Source organism: Saimiri boliviensis, chromosome 2 (assembly GCF_048565385.1).
Source record: "Saimiri boliviensis isolate mSaiBol1 chromosome 2, mSaiBol1.pri, whole genome shotgun sequence".
In the NCBI taxonomy this organism is placed as follows: domain Eukaryota; kingdom Metazoa; phylum Chordata; class Mammalia; order Primates; family Cebidae; genus Saimiri; species Saimiri boliviensis.
The window spans coordinates 49,481,248-49,500,200 of NC_133450.1; the positions used below are offsets into that span (position 1 = coordinate 49,481,248).

The following is an 18,953-nucleotide window of genomic DNA, read 5'->3' on the forward strand; positions in this document are numbered from 1 at the left end:
CAAACTATTTGGTCAGCACAATAGCATCCTCCAATGATGGTCAATTAATCTTGTGTATGTTTTTTCAGTATGAATGAATGAAATTGAAAATAAAAGACCTGCACACTGGACTGGACACACAGAACATGTTTCTGGCAGAGCTGGCTCTGATGCATGATCTGTTCTATTCAGTAGGTCTGTGTGTGCAGGGCCTGGCTTGCTTTGCACTGAGATGGCTGAGCAGTCAGACAAGAGCATAAAATACTACACCCTGGGAGAGATTAAAAAGCACAATCACAGCAAAAGCACCTGGGTGATCTTGCACCACAAGGTATATGATGTGACCAGATTTCTTGATGAGCATTCCTGTGGGGAAGTCTTCAAGGAACAAGCTGTAGGTGATGCTCCTGAAAACTGAGGCTATCATGCACTCTACGGACGCTAGAGAATTGTCCAAAACATATATAATTGGGGACCTTTATCCAGATGACAGATCAATCACAAATCTTTCAGAAACTCTTTTTACCACTGTTGATTCTCCCTCTAATTAGTGGACCAATTGGGTGATCCCAGCCATCTCAGCCCTGGCCGCCCTCAGATATCACCTCTACGTGGCCATATCTCAGAAATCCGTGAAAGAAAAGACTGCTTTGGATAAAGGCGGAAAAAAGTCCATGTTAACTACTTCAACTGAGAGAAAACTTTAGCTGAAATAATAATTTTAATATTTCTGTTTCCCTTTCCTCTTACATTAGAAACAAAAGAAAAAAAACTGTTTAATTCTTTCTACTCTTGAATAAGTGTGCCATCTTATTCATCAACTTCATTTTGATATTTCTTCACCACATAATTTACTTATTGTAAGTATGATCTTTTAAAAATACATCTGGCTTTTAAAATATATAAAATAAGTAAAGAAAAAAGAGGTATGCAGTCCTGCCTTTAGACCTGATTTTAGGAGATGATTAACAGGAAGGCATTGAGGGAAATAACCTTTATTAAACTTTCATATCTTGTACTTTAGAAAGCTTTTCTAAAAAAATTTGCCTATTTAAGACTGTTGTGTTCGGGTGAAAAACAATTTCATTGGTGATTTGTGTGTCAGGATTGGTTCAAATTATTTTAATTGTATTACACATATTAACTAATTTAATTATTAGACAGCTATATCATCTCCATTTTACAGATAAAGATACTGAGGCACAGTGCAGTTAAATAATATGGTCACTCTCATCTGCTACATAAGTAGAGAAGCTGAGATTAAGATTCAGAGCCTGATCCCATAACAATATGTTTTACTATGGAAACTTACTTCAGTGTAGAAATTTCAAAAATGAAGTAATTCATCTATGTTTCGAATAGCAAGCAACTTAAATCCTTGCATGGCATTGAAACAACAAATAAAGCAATTCACACAGACCAAGTACCAGAGCAATCAAAGATATTATTTCTAGCAAAAGAGAAAATATGATATTATTCAGAAATGAAATATGGGACTTTCACTTTCAAATGTACAGTACTAAAACATTAAGAACATTTTGATCTCAAAGACAGTTGGAAACCAGCAAGGTAGGGTGGAATGTTCAGTCAGAATCAAACATACCTAGATACACATCCAGCCTTAAACACTTATTAGTAATGCATCCTTGGCTCTTACTAACATCCCTGAAACCTGTTTTCTTTCCCTGTAAAATGAGAAACACAACAATCTTAAATCTTAATATCTGTCTCTTTACTTAATTAGTAAATTGCTTAATGGCTTCCTATAGGCATTCAATGAATGGTACTTTCTGATTCTTTAACTTATTTAGTGTTTTAATATTCCATTTTACATATTTTTCAGTTAACTACTTTTTTTAAACTCTTCTGTGTAAAACAAATGAACTTGAATGGGTCCCTGGATGTAAGCTTTGCTTCTTTTAACCAAAGAATAATTATTTTTGTCATCTTAACCTGGGCTAATTCCATTTATTTCTGCTGAATCTCCTAAGAAATAGGTAGGGGAAAAATACTAGGCAATATAACTTTCATTAGATGACAATTTGGTGTGACTATAGGGAGTACTGAGCAAAGGGAGAAAGCTTATTGTATAGAGTAGAGAAGTCTAATTCAGAGAAAAGAGGCCTGTTTCCAGTTCCTTCATCAAAATTACGCAGTGATACAAGAAGAAACTTCCATATGTTTCAAAACAGAAAAAAGGAAATCTTAAATTTTGACATAGTCAATAACAGAGTCACAAAATTCACTGGCTTGTGGTACACATGTGCAATTTACATTTCTTAAATTGCAGATGCGCTGCTATTGTTTGAATGTATCTGTCCCTCCAAAATTCCTGTGTTGGAACTTCATATCTAATGAGATAGTATTAAGAGGTGGGGCCTTTCAGAAAGTGCTAAAGTCATGATAGTTTCCTCCTCCTGAGTGGATTAGTGGTCTTATAATAGAGGTTAAAGAGAGCAGCCCCATGCTCTTTTACCCATACCTTCTACCATGTAAGGATACAGCAAGAGGAGCCATCCAGAAGCAGAGGGCAGCCTTCACAAGACACTGAATCTATTGGCACCTTGATCCCTTGATCTTGGACTTCCCAGCCTCCAGAACTTTGAGAAATAAATTTATATTGCTTACAAATTATCCAGTCTTAGTATTTTGTTGTAGCAGCATCAATGGGCTGAGATATACTCAGACACACACATACATGGCACACTCATTTGCACTTCTCTATCACCTAAGTAATGGCTAGTATTAAAATGTTGACCCTTTGCTCCCTGTGCTGGTCCTATGCACTTACCATGGGCCGCTGCTCACAACAGCAGTCCTTAGTACATTTTCAAGCCAAACATGACAAGACGTTAATGCACTTTCAAGCCAAAAATCCAGAATATACAAACATTGGGGCATGAAATAGCAGGATGAGACCAGGATGGCCACTGTACCCAGTAAAGGTAACTAATAAAAATTTGCTCAAAACACTCAGATGCAAAGAATGATACATCTTCTCTACTGAAAAAAACAAAAAAAAATCCAAATTTGTGTGACTCTATGCTTCCCATTGCTCAGGTACAAGATGCCCAACACCTCCCAGAAAGCTTGAAGAGAAGGTTTTTATTCTGATGTCCAGGATTTCTACTGAGATTCCAATTGTCCATGTCAGTAATGACAATGGTCAATTTAAATGAAGGAAACTCTACTCCCTATTTGTCTAGTTTGGGCTGAGGAGATTTGTCATTATTCATTCATTATGGAGCACATATGATGTGCTAGGCACCATCTTGAAGGTCAGTATTTAATAAAACAGACATAAATTCCTTCTCCCATTGATATTATCTTTATTATCTATTTCCCCCTATTCCCCTGCAACATCGCACCTCTAGAAATTAAGTAAAGAATAATCAATGCTAAGAAGAAGTAGTGAAGCAGGGAAGACACACAGAGTCAGAGTAAGAGGTTGACATTTTAGAAAGAATGACCGGGGAAGGCCTCATGTAGCTGGTAAATAAGGCTGCAGGAAGTCAGGGAATTCGCCATGTGGCTCTAAGGGAAGAGCAGCTACACAGAAGCAGCATAGAGCTCCATGATGCGGGAGCAAGACTGACTGTCAAGTACTAGGGAGGCCGGTGTGGCTGAAGGGAGCAAAAGAGGGGAAAAGCGATAGAAGGTAAAATCAGATTTTAAAAGCACTGGAAAACAGATTGTCATGCAAACTATAGACAGGGATCCTTAAGACTCTGGAATGAAAGTGGGAAGCAAGTCTCAGTCACCCACTCACCCTCCACCCACCACAGTCTCTCCATTGCAGAACTTGTGCCTGAGCTCTTTTTCTTTCTCATGGGTCAGCTTCTCTACTCAAAGTACCAAGTCCATTCTGGCCCCCACAGGGAAGGCAGGGCTCAATCTCAGTCAATCAGGCTAGAAACCTAAAGAAATCTTCTGTGTAGTGCCAGACTCCTCTGTTTTCTGCCTGAAGGAAAAGGGCCATTTAAAATGGCACAAAGCAAAAAAAAACTAGACACTCAGAACTAATCCCAAAGGAAAAGGAAGGGGAGGTAAACATTACTGTCTTTGTGAGAATGTAGAAATCAGCATCTCACCAAATTATTCTAGTGCCCTGAATACATGGCAGAGTTTGAGGACAGTGTCTGATATACAGCATGGCACTGACCATGGCCTGTGGTAATTACTGATTTACTCTTTATGTCACCATCTTTGAACTGTCAACTCTATGGAGGAAAAGACTGAGCATTATTTCATTTTCCATCTCTCAGTACTACGACATAACTTGCAAGGTCAGTGCTCACCAAATGATTGTTAAATAAGTGAAATAAATGAATGACAAATAATAGATGTGGTTTGTAAAAGAATTGGTTGCTCAAGAAAGCCAATGCAAATGAGAAGGTACCCTGATATGGCACAGTCCACTTTGAATGATCACCCCCAAAATGTCATAAGGGGTACCATGTCAGAAAATCCTGGTTGTTCCCCAATATCCATTTTCTTCTTCTTCTAAAGTCATATAATTTTTAGCAAGTTTCAGGAACACTCAGGAAAAAATATAATAACTCCTCAGCATCCCTGGCATCTTAGTGTGGCCTGTGGCCAAGTTATGACCAACAGGATGTTTGGATGGATGTGGAAACTATGTGTGCCCTTCAAGGAAGGGAAGTGGAGCTCTTCACACTGGCTGGGATGAGGATATGCCATGAGCCACTTTGAATCATGCTGAATGAACCGTACCCCATGGCTGACAAAGCAAAGGGAGAGGAGACTGAAGCTTTAATACAGTAAAGTCTTTAAACCAGCATTGGACTTTGTACGCCTAGATCATTATCATTTTGGGTCTCAATTACAGAAAGTGAGTCCATATCCTTATAAACATTGATGATTACTCAGTTTCCTACTTCATTAAGAATGGCCCCCTCAAGCAGTATAGAGCTTCTTGCCAAGGTAAGCTGAGAATAAACATTGAGAATGTTTAAAAGAATTTTAAAGCATCAAAATGAATAATGATTTAGAAAAGATTCTGATGCTTTCATCCCTAATTTGCCACAAGAGAAATGGAAAAATATAAACTCTATGAGTTCTGTCTCATATGAATTAAAATACACTACCGATTATGCATCCTGCAATTCTTCTTCAATTTGGAAAGATTTGTTGAGTTCATAAAAACAATATCAATTTCCCTACTCTACCTCCTGTTTGCTTTATATTAAACAGGGCTGTGGATTTGTGTTGACACAGGAAACAAAGACAAGGTCAAACATTTTTGTGGTAAACTTAATCAGTATGGAAAACCAGGGTAACTGAGTCTGGTAGATTCCATAGTCTAAGTATTTTTCCCAATTTATTTCTCCTCTGCCACCCCACTGCCACTGACTCATAGTTTCCTGAAAGTAATTGTACTTCCTCTAATCCTAGCTCCTTCCAATTAAACCACTGAAAATCAGAGTGCTTTTTACAAAGTGGAAACCCAATCAGATAGTTTTGTTGTTCAGACATATTCTAAAGAACCCTAAAATCTTCAAGATAGGGCTCCAAATCTAGAAAGAACAGACTTTTGTGATCTGGTCTCTGTCCCCTCACCTCCTAACCTATTGAACTACTCAGTATTCCACAAATTTCTTACACTCATTTCCATCTTCATGTTTTTTGTTTTGTTTTGTTTTGTTTTGTTTTCAGGAGCAAATGGACCTGAACCATCTTCATGTTTTTGTGTGCTCTTCCAGTTGACATTAGTAGTATCTCTCCCAGTGTGTCTTATGATAATTTCCTATTCTTCATCCCTTTTAAAATGTTTCTCAGAGTTTTCCATGATAATCATTCTTCTACCATGCTCCCAACACATCCTCTCAATACCTCTATAAGGGGATTTAAACTGTATTGTTTATTTATATGCTCTTCTTCACTAGCTATTACATGTTCTCAAGGGAAAGTGCCATGAGTCTGTATTTCTCCATCACTGGAACCTAGCATTCTGCCTTCCAAAGAGTAACCCCTAGGTAAATGTTAGATAAATGAATGGAAACTAATTATACAACCCATTCCCCGCCTCAAAATTACCTTCCATTTTTAAGTTTGTATTTTGACTTTAAATATCTGGAAAACTGATTCAACTCTCCCTTTTAACTCAACACTGTTAAGTCAAACAAGGACAGTTCCAGAAAGGACAGAAGGCATCTACAAAGGGGCTCTGCCAACACTGATCACTTAACCAACTGAGAAGGGTGCCTGTTTGAAGACAGAGCCATTGCCTTTACTATTGCAGAAACCCAAATTGGAACAGAAGGAGTTATGCGAGCTCAGAATTCATAATAATGACAGTTAATAACACAGCAGAGGAACACAATCAAAATTGTCATCATTGCACGCAAAATAACAACTTTAATTGGCAAAATTAAACTTCTAATAGCCAAAGCTCTATCAAGGTGGCTGAACTCCTTTTAGAGCCAAAGTGACTTGGATAATAGAAACTACATCTGATGTATTTTAAGGTCTTCTGTTACCATATGTGCTCCACTCACAGTGACAGATGGGTATTGATATTTTTTTCTCAACTGCACAAAAGCTAGCTGAAGCATATGCAAAACTCTTAATGGCATTAAAGTTTTGCCAATTAAAAACATGTTCAAGCATTTGATACAGTACTTGATACCATGTTTTGCAAGTTCCATTCGGAATTTTAAATCATGATTTTTATTACATTGTTTGTCAAGCTAGTGTAACTAAAACAATTATCACATGGGTCATTTTTTAGCCATTTTATTGTTTTGGCACCTGCCACATTTAATGACAAAAAAGCAGTAGAGTCACTGAGCTATAGAAAAAAATAAAATATTGTTACAAATAATGTATATGAAAAGAGACCATGTTACATGTTTTCAATGTGTTTTAAACATTACTGAAGATAAGCAAAATTAAGAGGGATATAACTATGCCATTAGCATAAAGATAGCTTTCTGTCAACTGATTATTCAAAGTTATTTCTTTCTTTCAAGTAACCGCAAAATTCAGAGCAATTTATATTGGATGAAATGATTTTAAGAGATTAAAATTGTCTATATTGTCTTAGTTAATCAGTTTTTGTTTTATGTTTTTTGTTATATATCAGCATTTTAAGGGACTTTTAATTTGTTCCCTGCTCTTTGATTTGGGCTGTAGACATAGTTCTCTCTCTGGATATTTGAGATCTCAAGAAAGACATTTTAACTTTTGGTCATACTGTTTTTGTATTATCCATGAATAGAAATTTAAATCAGTCAGTGGACTTTCTCCCAAAGATAGTGGAAATTTTCAAATGGGTACACGTGTTTATGTCAATATGGTTGCTTGTGTTTTTGTTAACTTATTTCATAAACTTCCCTTTAGTAAGATGCTACCTCTTTTGTAATGACCTCAAGCAGATACTAGGAGAAATGAGGAAAAGGAGAAGAAAAACAAACCAATAAGGAAGTTTCAAAATGAGTTAGTATTAGATTGATTTTAAATTCATCCAGAATCAATCAGATACATTTATTGAAGTGATTTTTGGAGTAAATTTAGTTAAGGAAACATGATAACCAAAGAGGTTACCCAGTTGCCTAAAGCCTCAGAAACAACCGACAGACTCCCTGTTTAGAACTGCCTTCTGATTCCTATAGCGGAAATAGTGCACTACAGCACAGTACACAGCACTGCCTGACAGATATTGCTGTTCTGCCTTCCAGGTGGAACAATTGCTTTCTGGATCTACACAATGCCTATCTATCTGTTCCATGGGTGAAGATAATCCTGATGATGGAACCCAAAAGCCATCTAAAGTCCAACAATGACAACTGTAAGAAAGGGCGATAGAAGTATCTAGTTAGAAAAAGACTGAACTTTCCAGACTGGGACATCACACTGTTCTCTGAAAGGTTTGGTGATGCTTAACATTTGTTAGCGGGGATCAAGTGGCTGCCCTCCAAAATCCGTTTAGTGCAATGATTAGACATGAGCAGGACAATAGAGGAAAAAGGGGAGTAAAGTGGAATGTTCTCCAGCCTCAGTACCGGTTTTGCAGGCAATGTAGACTCAGCACCTCACTCTGCTCCACGATACACATCACTGAGCTGGTAAGCAAGAGTTTTTATAAAGATCAAGAGAAATTTTCAATTCATTCTAGCCATGGAAATGCCGCCAAAATCTGAAAGCCTGAACTCTGCAGGAATGAGAGAACAGTTGGCTTCTGCATCTGAAATAGACTCTGGCAATGGTGTGAGCATGTAGCTAGGTCGCATTTTGCAAAATAGAAGCCATTATCTTTAGCATATCAACCAGACAGAATTAAATTGTAATTACATGGAGACATCCAAAAGCAAGCTATTTTGTCTTCAGTTAAATTCAAAGAAGTGTAATAGAGATTACCAATTTGAAAAGAAGTTTAGACAGGCAATAAATGTGGTTAGAAGAAACATGGAATTAGAAATTTAAAAACCACAGTCTGAATTTTAAAGACTGGTAAATAATATTTCAGAAACCCAAGTAATGTACTATATTGAATTTTTCCATCCCTAGATTACAGAAAAGAGATGGGAATTTTCTGCGAGTTTCATTGATTTATTAACCAACTTCTTTCATTATCACAGACTTTCATTTGCTTTTTAAGAAGTAAATATGAAGATACTCATATTCTTAAAATGTTGCAAAGATCATACACTATTAGAAAATTGCTTACCCAAAGAAACAGATTAATGACACTTTACCCTGCAGTCCTCTTTAATATGGGAATTAGGCCTCTGCTGTGGGAGAAAAATATTTTTAGAATAGATAAAAATCGAGTCAGTTACTGTGGAGACTGAAAAAAAATAGCCTGTATCTATTTAAGACGGCCAAGAAGAAAAGGTAAAGAAAAGTTCACCCACCAGCACATTTCCCAATAATCAAATCATTCCCTAGGGAAACTTCAGTGGTTTTCTGTTTTACAACCACTTGATTAGATTCTGATCAAAGGAGCTAATAGCTAGTTAACTTTGTAAACCTTAGTTTAAAATTTTGACCTACCAGACTTGGAAGTGAACTGCAAATGAGTTTTTTTTTTTTTTTTTTCCTACCTCTTTCAGCAATCTGATGAAGTGGTCTTCCTGGCCAAGCTAAATGGGAAATCAGCAATTCCCCTTCAGAGAAGCCCTTTGTTCTCCTTTCAGTGCTGAAGATGAGCAGCCTGGCTCCTTCTCAAGGTGCATTGCAGCAATAAAATATGGTGGCAAATGCATTTTCATGAAGATCCTTTACAAAGCCCAGTTAAGTATGTGTAATATACATATAATATAGTTAGTCCAGAGACAGAAAATACACCTTGAAAAAAAATTAAATCAGGTAACGTGAATTCCAGAGTAATTCCAGAGTAATTTCAAATGATATATTATGCACTGTTTGGCCAATGCAAACTTTATATCCACAGGAAGAAATTGGAGTCTAATCATTTCCATACATACTTATTTTTGTTAATGTCACAAATAAGGCAATGGGCATAGGAGAGTCTGAACAATGTGCTGCTGTTTTTATCCTAGTTCAGGTGCCTCTCAGCACCTTCCATCTTAGTAGACTCTGTCCAGAGACTTTTAATTCCAATTGTACAAATGAAGAATTTGAATATGTTATTTCTATCAAAGAGCTTCAAATCCAAGAATAAATACTTCCCTTTCTACCACTTGGTTACACAGAGACATATACAGTACTTGGCATCACTTTGATAGATCCAGGTACTGTTTTTCTTACACGTAAATAATCTTAACTTCTCCTTGATTAACCTTTTATAATTCATATTTTCTTTTCTTCTGTTTATTCCTCAGTTTCCATTTGTCCTCCATAGCAAATCCAAGTTACTGAATGCAGCCAGAAGGCCTTCTATTTATCACCTTTACCAGGTCAGTCTGAGTGTGTGGCAATTGATAATGCTCCTTTTAACTAAATAGTGCACATTTGAAAAAGATAAGGCAGATTCCAAAGCTGGTCATTATCTAAGACAGTAAGTAGTTCATTCAGCAGGAGAAACTTGAGTTTGAGACTGTCTTCCAGGAGCAAAATTTCCTATGGGCACCAGAAAGAAAAAATCATGGCATGTGAATGTCAGAGCACCCTGACAATGTAAACCTTTCTGAAAACAAACCAGTAGGAAACTAAAAGCAGCCAGATTTTTATTTTTATTTTTTGTTCTTTTATAAGTCTATCAAATAGCTTAGCTTACAAACGCATCAACTCATTCTCTGGCTTGGATTTGAGTTACATTTGGCCTTCACAAATACTGTCCAGATGTTGGCTAAACTGCGTCTGCTTTCAACAGAAGGACAATAAACTGAGAAAACTGGCTTTGTATTTTCCACAGATTTATTGATCCAAATCCTAGTAATGAAATTAAACCACAGTAGGAATAACCAAGGCTTGAGGTGGAGGAAAAGTGCCAAATATTTTTCTCTTGCCTACGCCAAGCATAACTATAATTTCTCCACAAATTAATTTATATTTTGGAGAGGGACAGTGGTTGTTAAGAAGAGAAAGAAGAAAGTGATGGTGGGGAGACTAGGATGAGAAGAGAACAAAAGGAAGGAAGTGTGAGAGGCCAAAAAAAGACAAGATGTAATAAAATTAGAACAGGCTAAATGTTCTAATACTCACCCTCAAAACAATTGCATAGGAGCTCTGTTGCTCCTTGTGCGTCTCTGTTGCACATGCACAGACTCTGTAAGTTGTAGGACTGCCATAGATGTAAGTACAGTCCTGTGCAAGTACTTGTGTTCCGTTTTCTTTACCCCATAGAAATAATCAGGTGTTTTTCCCACCTAAGATCTTAGTGCTTAGGATTCTAAAGCCATGTCAATGAGTCATAGAGGTGTAGTATCACAAGACATCTTTGGGTGTCATGTAATTATAATTAAAACTATCTTAATTCTTTCAGATTACCAAGGGGTTATTCAATATATAACATCTCATTATGCCAAATGACATCTTGCAAAGAGAAATGTACCATGATGTAATAACTAAGATACTAAGAGCATCTGATTTGGCTGGAATTTGGTTTTCAAAGACTTATAAAATATATACAAAAATCGAAAAATATTCAAATTATTCACAGATAGTCATACTTCGTAATGACTTTCTTAATGTAAAATATATGATATAAGTTGCACAGGGTTTAAAGAGATAGTATGTAGAAAAGATGATAAGAGTGTTATTTTATATTTGATTTATTTGAAGATCAGTCTACCACAAATTTAATTATCCTGAACAGACACTGAAAGCAGAATTACATGAAGAAAGCCTTTCAGCTCAACTAAAAGAGTCATAAAATGCAAGATTTTTCTCATAAAAAAAGTCTTGAAGCCAAGAGATTGCATTCACTTAGAATTGCTTGGAACACATGCAGCCAATTAGAAGCAGAGAAAACCCACAAACTGATAGAAACGAGAAATAGCTGTTGAAAGACAAGACCTAAGTGCAGGGGGGAAGAAAGAAAACTATAATCTGGGTTTATTCGGAGGAGATGAAAATAACCTCAAGAGCCTTAATATTTTCTGAAGAATAATGGTTTTTAGTACATTTTGACAATATTGAATGATGAAGAAAATATTTGATATTATCAGTTAAAGGAAACATGGCATTTTGAAAATAATTTTATTTTAAAAACTACTAAAACACACTGTTGATGCTTAAAATGAAAATAGTGAGATATTATGAATAAATATAAAACGAAATGAAAAGAGCAATCAATCAATCAATCAAATGTCAGAGGATTACAGATACCCAATTCAATCAGTGAATCCATAAATGCCTCTTCCCTTGTTTCACTGAGGAGAGAATCATAAGTCCAGTATTGCTTTACATATAAGGCATACATTGAATCCAGGGATGAAGATAAAAAACGAAGGTGGAAAGAGAATACATCTTTATTCTGCTGACAAAAATTTATGATCTCTTCCACAATAGAAGGGATGCCTGGTTGAAAAGAACACTAGACTAGAGGAGAGACGAAAAAGTAGGAGTGGTATGAGATGAAGCCCAAGATGCCAAGTAGAGGTAAGACCCTGCAGAGCCTTGAAGGCATATTAAGGGCATTTAATCTTAATCTTCTAAGCAAAAGGAACCCACCAAAGTGTTTTAGACAGGGAAGTGACATGACTAAATATGTATTTACAAAGGCTCATTCTGGAAGCAAAATATAAAGGGTATGGGATTCCGGGAAAGAATCCAGGAACAAATGGATGGTTATGGTGGTAATGAAATGGCATTAAGGAAAGTGATGGTGAAGGATTGAATAATTAGCTTAAGTACAGAGAAGAGTTAAGAATGTGCTTATGTTCTGGGGTAGTAAGTGGTGCCTGGTATTAAAATAGTGGACATAAAGATGAAGTGAAGATCATGGGTTTAGTTTTGGACAGGATGAGTTTAAGGAAACTTTAAGACATCCATCAACTGTATGACATGGCTGTTGGACATACTAGTCTGGAGCTTAGAGAATGAGTTTGGGGTAGATAGATAAAAGTGTTCTAGATACAGAACTGCACTAATACTGACTATGGTTCTGCTTAGGATGACTGTTTTCCTTCTGTCCCATAATTCAGTCACACTCCAATAAGCATTGCAGCATTTTAGCAGTCTGCTTAGAACTAGTGCCAGCTATTACAGGAGACAATCGGAAAATCCTCTAATTTGAAATAAGAATTCACCAGGATGAAACACATCTCCATCCTGATGAAATTTTAGGTTATATTGCAACTGGGAATCTATAGACCTGTGAGCAATTTTTTTTAATAATCTGATATGGCATTTTATTATCTCTTTGTTAATAGGACGAACTTCTTTATATGTTCAGGGGAAGGAGACTGCCTTTCTGGTTCTTGCTTATTCTAAGACAGTAACTGGCTTAAACATACTTTTTAAAATTACTAATATTTTTACCATAACTATTGAAAATAAAAACCACTCAACAAGCTTATTGTTACATATTTTCAATGTATACTAATTCAAGAAACACTGTGCTCACTTTGTTCCTAGTGTGAGATAAGTGTATGATAAGCTCCATGAGGCAGGACTATGCCTGTCTTGGTCAATAGTCTTCAATAGGCATTCAATAGTTGCTACCTGAAAAGATGATGACCAAGTAGGATTTCTGCATAAGAAAACTGAGGCTTGTAATTCACTTTAGAAAATAATCTGACAGCTTCTGGCAAATATTTTCTTTCCCTTGAGAAGCAGATACCAGTAAAAACTATCTGCATTTTGTATTTCTGGACAATACTATGTCTGTATTGACACCAAAAACTGCTGCATCTATTAAGTTCTAGCCTGAAGATAAAGGTGACACAAGGAGGCAGAGTTAAGAGATCCACAAAGAACAGAGCTGGAGCCCCAGCTTGGAGTCCCATACCTATGTAAGCTGCCCAAGTGAGATAATAAATTTCATTATTGTTCAGGTCAAGTTGAACTAGTATCCTGCTATTTGTAGCCTTAGGCATTCTAACTTACAAAGTACCATTTCTACTTGAAAATAACACAAGGCTAGGCATGACTAACTTTGTGAATATGTCAGATGACATCTGGTTCATGAAACATCCCAAAGTTTTGGAGAGAATATTCTAATATGCTTCAAACTATTAAAACCAAAGAGTCACAGTAAATTAGAAGTATAGGAATTCTGTGATTTATCAGACTTTTCTTTCACCATTTTTTACACCTATGATTTATCATAGGTGTAAAGCTGAAGGAACTTTCAGGTTTTTTTCCTGCAGGGATTATCAGAATTAACATCATTATTATAGTAAACCTGCATGATGTGTATTAGCAAGATGTACATTAGCATAATGTACATTAGTAAGATGAGGTGGTCAAGGTTCCCATAAATCAAATTATGTCACAGATGCCATCATAGAGCATGCTTCCCCATTGGAAGCACAATAATAGCATTCATCTTCCCTGCCAAGTGAAGGCAAACTTTGAGGATTGATAGAAACAAACAACAACAAATAAAAAGAGGGTTAGTGAAATCAATATCTATATACCAAGTGCCATGATTTTGATTAATTTGGAGGTAAAGGAAATTATATTCAGAATAGAAGCAGCATTAAGATCAACCTTGATTACTACACTTGTAGTCCATGGCTATTCCTAGATGTCATCAAGCTTTCTGTATTAACCAACAAGAATTTAATAGGAAGTTGATAGAAATCACTATGTGCAATGGATTGATTTTTTTTTTAATGGGCCCTGTGCTCTACCCCTCTCTGTAGCCACACTCTTTAACTTTGTAACTCTTTTTAAAGATACATTGTCTCTTTTCCCACTCTTTGGCTCTGGGGTGGTCTTACAACTGGCTTTGGCCAACAGAATGAGGCAGAAATTATGGTGTGTCAGCTCTGAATGTCATTCTCAAGAGAACATGCATATTTCTGCTTGCTTTCTCTGTTGTTCCTTTCCATTAAAATATGTCTGTGCTAGCCAGCTGGAGGGTGAGATACATGGAACAGAGTTGAGTTGCTTCAGTCATCCTTGCCTAGGCTATTCTAGATCAGTCCCAGACATGTGAGTGACCACAGATCAAATCAAGGATGACCTAGCTGATCCACATATTTTCTTGAGCTATGTAAGCTGACATCACTTCAATTCAACCCAGAGCAGTTGAATCTCACATTCATGACATAAATAAGTCATTATTATTACTTGGCACAGAGATGTTGGTGGTCATTTATTACACAGCATTTTTTTTTTTTTTGCCAGAGGTTAATTGATACTCCATGCTTTCATTTACAAGTCTTTTATAGTAGTGATGATTTCCACAACACCCTCATGATTGTAGAATTTGTTGTTTTTGATTCTATAATGTAATATTCTACTTGTCATGGGTGAAGATCTTGAAGATCCTTCAGTTGAATCTTCTTACTGTAATAGCCCTTATCTTAGAGGTCAGTTTGTGAGAGGGATGATGGGGAGATTCTGGTAGTTGCCATTAATTTCCAATCTCAACTCTCTCCTGTACTGCATAAGGCCTACTACCTACTGATTGTGGTAAAGGTATCTCAACTCAGTATGTCTATAACTATTTTCATATTTTTTTTAGTAAACTTATTTCTCATCCCTATCTCCATAAGTGTCACTATCATCCTTACATCCTTTGCTCAAGCCTGGAAGTGGGTATCATCTTGAACTCTTCACCTACCTCCAAATCTAGTTACTCAAAAATGCTATGGATCACAACCACCAAGAATCTCTTTGCCTCTCTCCACACTGAATGCACTACCCTAGTCCAAACAACCTTATCCCATCTGAGTTACTACAACAGCCTCCTAACTCACTAACTTATGAAAATAGGTAATTCACTAAAAGGATGTGGCCCACCACTCAAAATCAAAGGCAACATTTCAGATAGTAGTTCAGGAATGATGAGAACTAGAGCAGCTCTGGAGATTCAGGCAGTAGGCATAGAGGTGACTTGTCCTTGGGTAGCACAATAATGATATTCATCTGCTCTGCCATTTTTCCTTCTTCTTGATACTCTATTCAAAATATGAAACTGAGACAGAAAGTCTGATTGACATATCTTGGGTCACATATTCACCATTGCCTAGAAGTGACTACTCCACCTAAAAGGAAACTAAAATGCTATTAACAAAAGACCAAGAAACCGAATGTTGTGTGACCAAACAACAATGTTGTCAATTCCTCTGGTATATCTGATTTCTCTCAAATCTTCTCATTTTGTCAGAATTTCTGCTAAATTGTGTTCGTACCTTTATCACAGAAACTTGGCACTACAAGGAAACTGAAAGTTGACATTGCAATTGGACATCTTCCAAGACCATTTCCTAGTCTTATATTTAAGCAGCTTCAGCATGTTGACTGCAGAAAGACACCCTCCTACCTCAAGGTCATATGATGACTGTTTCCATTTGTACATCTAACCAGGCATTTTAGGACTGAGGTTTTCTCCAGCCTCACCTCCATCCCCATGATTTCCTAGTGAGCAACTTTGTCTCTGCATAGCATGGATTGTTAGCTTCCCATCCTAGAATACGGAATGGCATCTTGTTCATAAAAATCTGATAATCAGTTCTCAACATCCTATACATTCTATGCAGGTTTATGGGAACTCTTTCTGTTATAGGCAAAGAAACTGTGTTGCAAGAAATGAAAGCTAAACTCGAAAGTAGTTCAAATAAGAATGTAGCAGATATGTGTGGATGTAAGAGTTTGAGGAAAGATTATTTTAAAGATAGATACATAATTTCTCATGGAAATGCTGAGTAATGAGAGTTTAGGAAGTGAGCATCAAGCCAGCCTAGTTGACCTCAGTAGCAAAGATTTATAAACTCACTCATGTGCTTCACTAATTTATCTCAGATGCTCCACACATGTGTGCCCATTTCATCTGCTGTCAACTGAGGTAGTTCTTGATGTCCCTTTCCAAATTTCTTAAAGATAAATTTGGCTGGTTCAGAATTTTTTGTTCTTTTTCTGTTTTTTGTTTCTTTCCAAGGTGTTGCACAGTCTATAGATGAACCACTTTAGGCCAAGTGTCTATACCTGATTTAGTCTACTAGATATACATCAGAGGCAGAAACCCTTCATAGAGCTCTAGGAGGCACAGGTATGGTAGACACTGTTGATTGCCTTCTCAAAAGCCATTTCTTTGCCAACAGTCAATGTGCCCCAAACAGGAAATTTTGCTTGAACTGAATGAATCATAGTGCCCGTTGGCAGTAGCTGGCTTAGGCATGTGACACAGTTTTGCCAAATGAGATGTAAGGGGAAGTCTGCCAAGGGGATTCTGATGAATATCTTCCGTGATACAAGGAGGTCCTAAGAAAGAACTATGTCTTTATTCTTTAACTAGATGTTGCCCAAAACTGTAAGATCTGTGGCCATAAAGGGACAAATCTGAGGACTAAGGTGATATTCTGATCATGCTGAACAGAAATTGATTTTTGATGATGTTTTCAATTTACTGATTTAATCTGCAAGTCTTCTACCAGGACACTTCTTGTTACATAAGGCAGCAGTCCCTATGTTAAGCTACCTTTAATTGCATATTCTATTACTTATAGTTTAAAAATTCCATTATAGCAGAATTTCTGTTTTCTAGGAGCCTGGGTAGGAATAGAACCTATGACATGTCTAATGTAGCAGTATTATAAAAGAGTGCTTAGTCGTAATGTCTACCTAATTATTATTATCTCCACCTCTTTGAAGATGCATGCACACCAACATGGAGTTTTTAATAGGGGCTGCAAATGATAAATAGTTTATTAAGGTGGAAATCTTTAAGAAGCTATTAAACATAACTATGAATGTCTTCTAAAACTTAATCCTTAAACCTTGCCTTCATTTTCTAACTTATTTCCCTTATTAAGATAAGAGAAGGATATGTACTGAATGTGATGTTCTACAAAGCCTAAATATTAGATACTGATAAATTCTGCTGTTTAATTTATTTTATCCAATGTCCTTTGAGATCACCTATATTTTGTGTCCAGATTCAGAATGACAGTGGGCATCAAAATCATTAAGATAAAATTCTTATGAAAATATAAAAGGTTATCCTGTCTTCCTTAAAAATGTTACCTTCTTTAAGGCAGTATCTTCACATTTCTACAGGAGTTGTTATAGAAAATTTAAATTATAAAAAATTATAGTGTAAAAATAAGAAAGCATTGATTATTTTTTCTGTCTTATAAATGGAGAAAATGACACTTCAGAAAAGTCACTTTTTTGAAGTCATACAAGTGAATGTAATTTTCAGAACCTCTTTATCTTATAATGTTTTTCAATGAATATTTCTTTAAGTACTGTATAGTGCTGGATAATTGCAGATGAGTCCCATTAGTTTTTATTATTCATTTCTTTAGTCAGGACTTAGGAGCATTACAGATATGTTTTGATTCTCTAATTTTTATTTATTTCTACCAATTTGCCATCTTTTTCATTACTTCCCTACTACCACATAGAGAGGTATCTTTTTAACTTGCACAAATTTATCTGTAAAAGTAATTTTTTAACCAAATGCATTTTCTGCTCTGACAAGGGTATGCCTATTTATTTATTTAGGACCAAATAGATATATGGAATTGATAAGTGAAAACAAGTGTCCTGAGGTAAAAATCTACTTTTGTAATTTGACTAAAATTTTATTAATATGGTAGCTCCACTTCCCATTGTAAATAAATAGAAAATTGGTTAAACAGAATATTAAACAGTTGCTTTTTCTATAAAACTAATAAAAAGCAAACAGGCACAACACAAAGTCAGGGCCATAACTAAACCCCTGATATACAGAATAAAGTAGTGAACAATTACTATTTTTGTAGAAAAGGGGATTAGAAAATTTCTACTCAGTGACCTGGAGTGGCCCAGGTAAGCTTGCCTAGAACCATGGGCAGGAAAAATATCACTTACAAGAAATTAACACTGCAGACCAGCAGTGCACATGCGTCTGAGATCCAAATTTATTATATTTGCTTGATTCAATTTGACAAAGACTGCTTAGTAGCCACCCAATATTCATTCTTCCCTTACTGGTTACAAAAACAAGCAAACAAAAAAACACCTATGTTATTGGGGTTAGGAGTGTGCTCAGTTAATATATTTTTTCAGATTACCTTGCATCTAGTTAATTTCTTACCACTTATCATTTATCACCTAATAGCTTACCACTTGTTAAGTTCTGGCTAATTATCTACAGTCAGATTTCTTGGAAGTCTTCTTAAATGGCAGGTAAATCTACTCTTTTTTCTCTCACTGTCTCCTGCTTCCTCCCTTAAGAACAGATGTCATAGTTTGAACTTTAAGAGTCAAAGAATGTAAGCAGTGTATAACACTGATGAAATAGAAAGAAAATAAGACCTGGGGACTTCAAGATGTACAGCTAGCACAGACTTCTGACTTAGATTCCTACTTACAAATTAATTTTCTCAAAAAACTACCTTTATAGCTAGAATCTCTATTAATAGAAGCAAAATCAGTTCCAACTATTT

General features: G+C 36.1%; 1 pseudogene; it reads left to right on the plus strand.

Annotated features, from left to right (window-relative positions):
• Window positions 1-211: 211 nt before the first annotated feature.
• On the plus strand, window positions 212-686 carry LOC101050936 (cytochrome b5-like; annotated as a pseudogene).
• The last annotated feature ends 18,267 nt before the right edge of the window (window positions 687-18,953 follow it).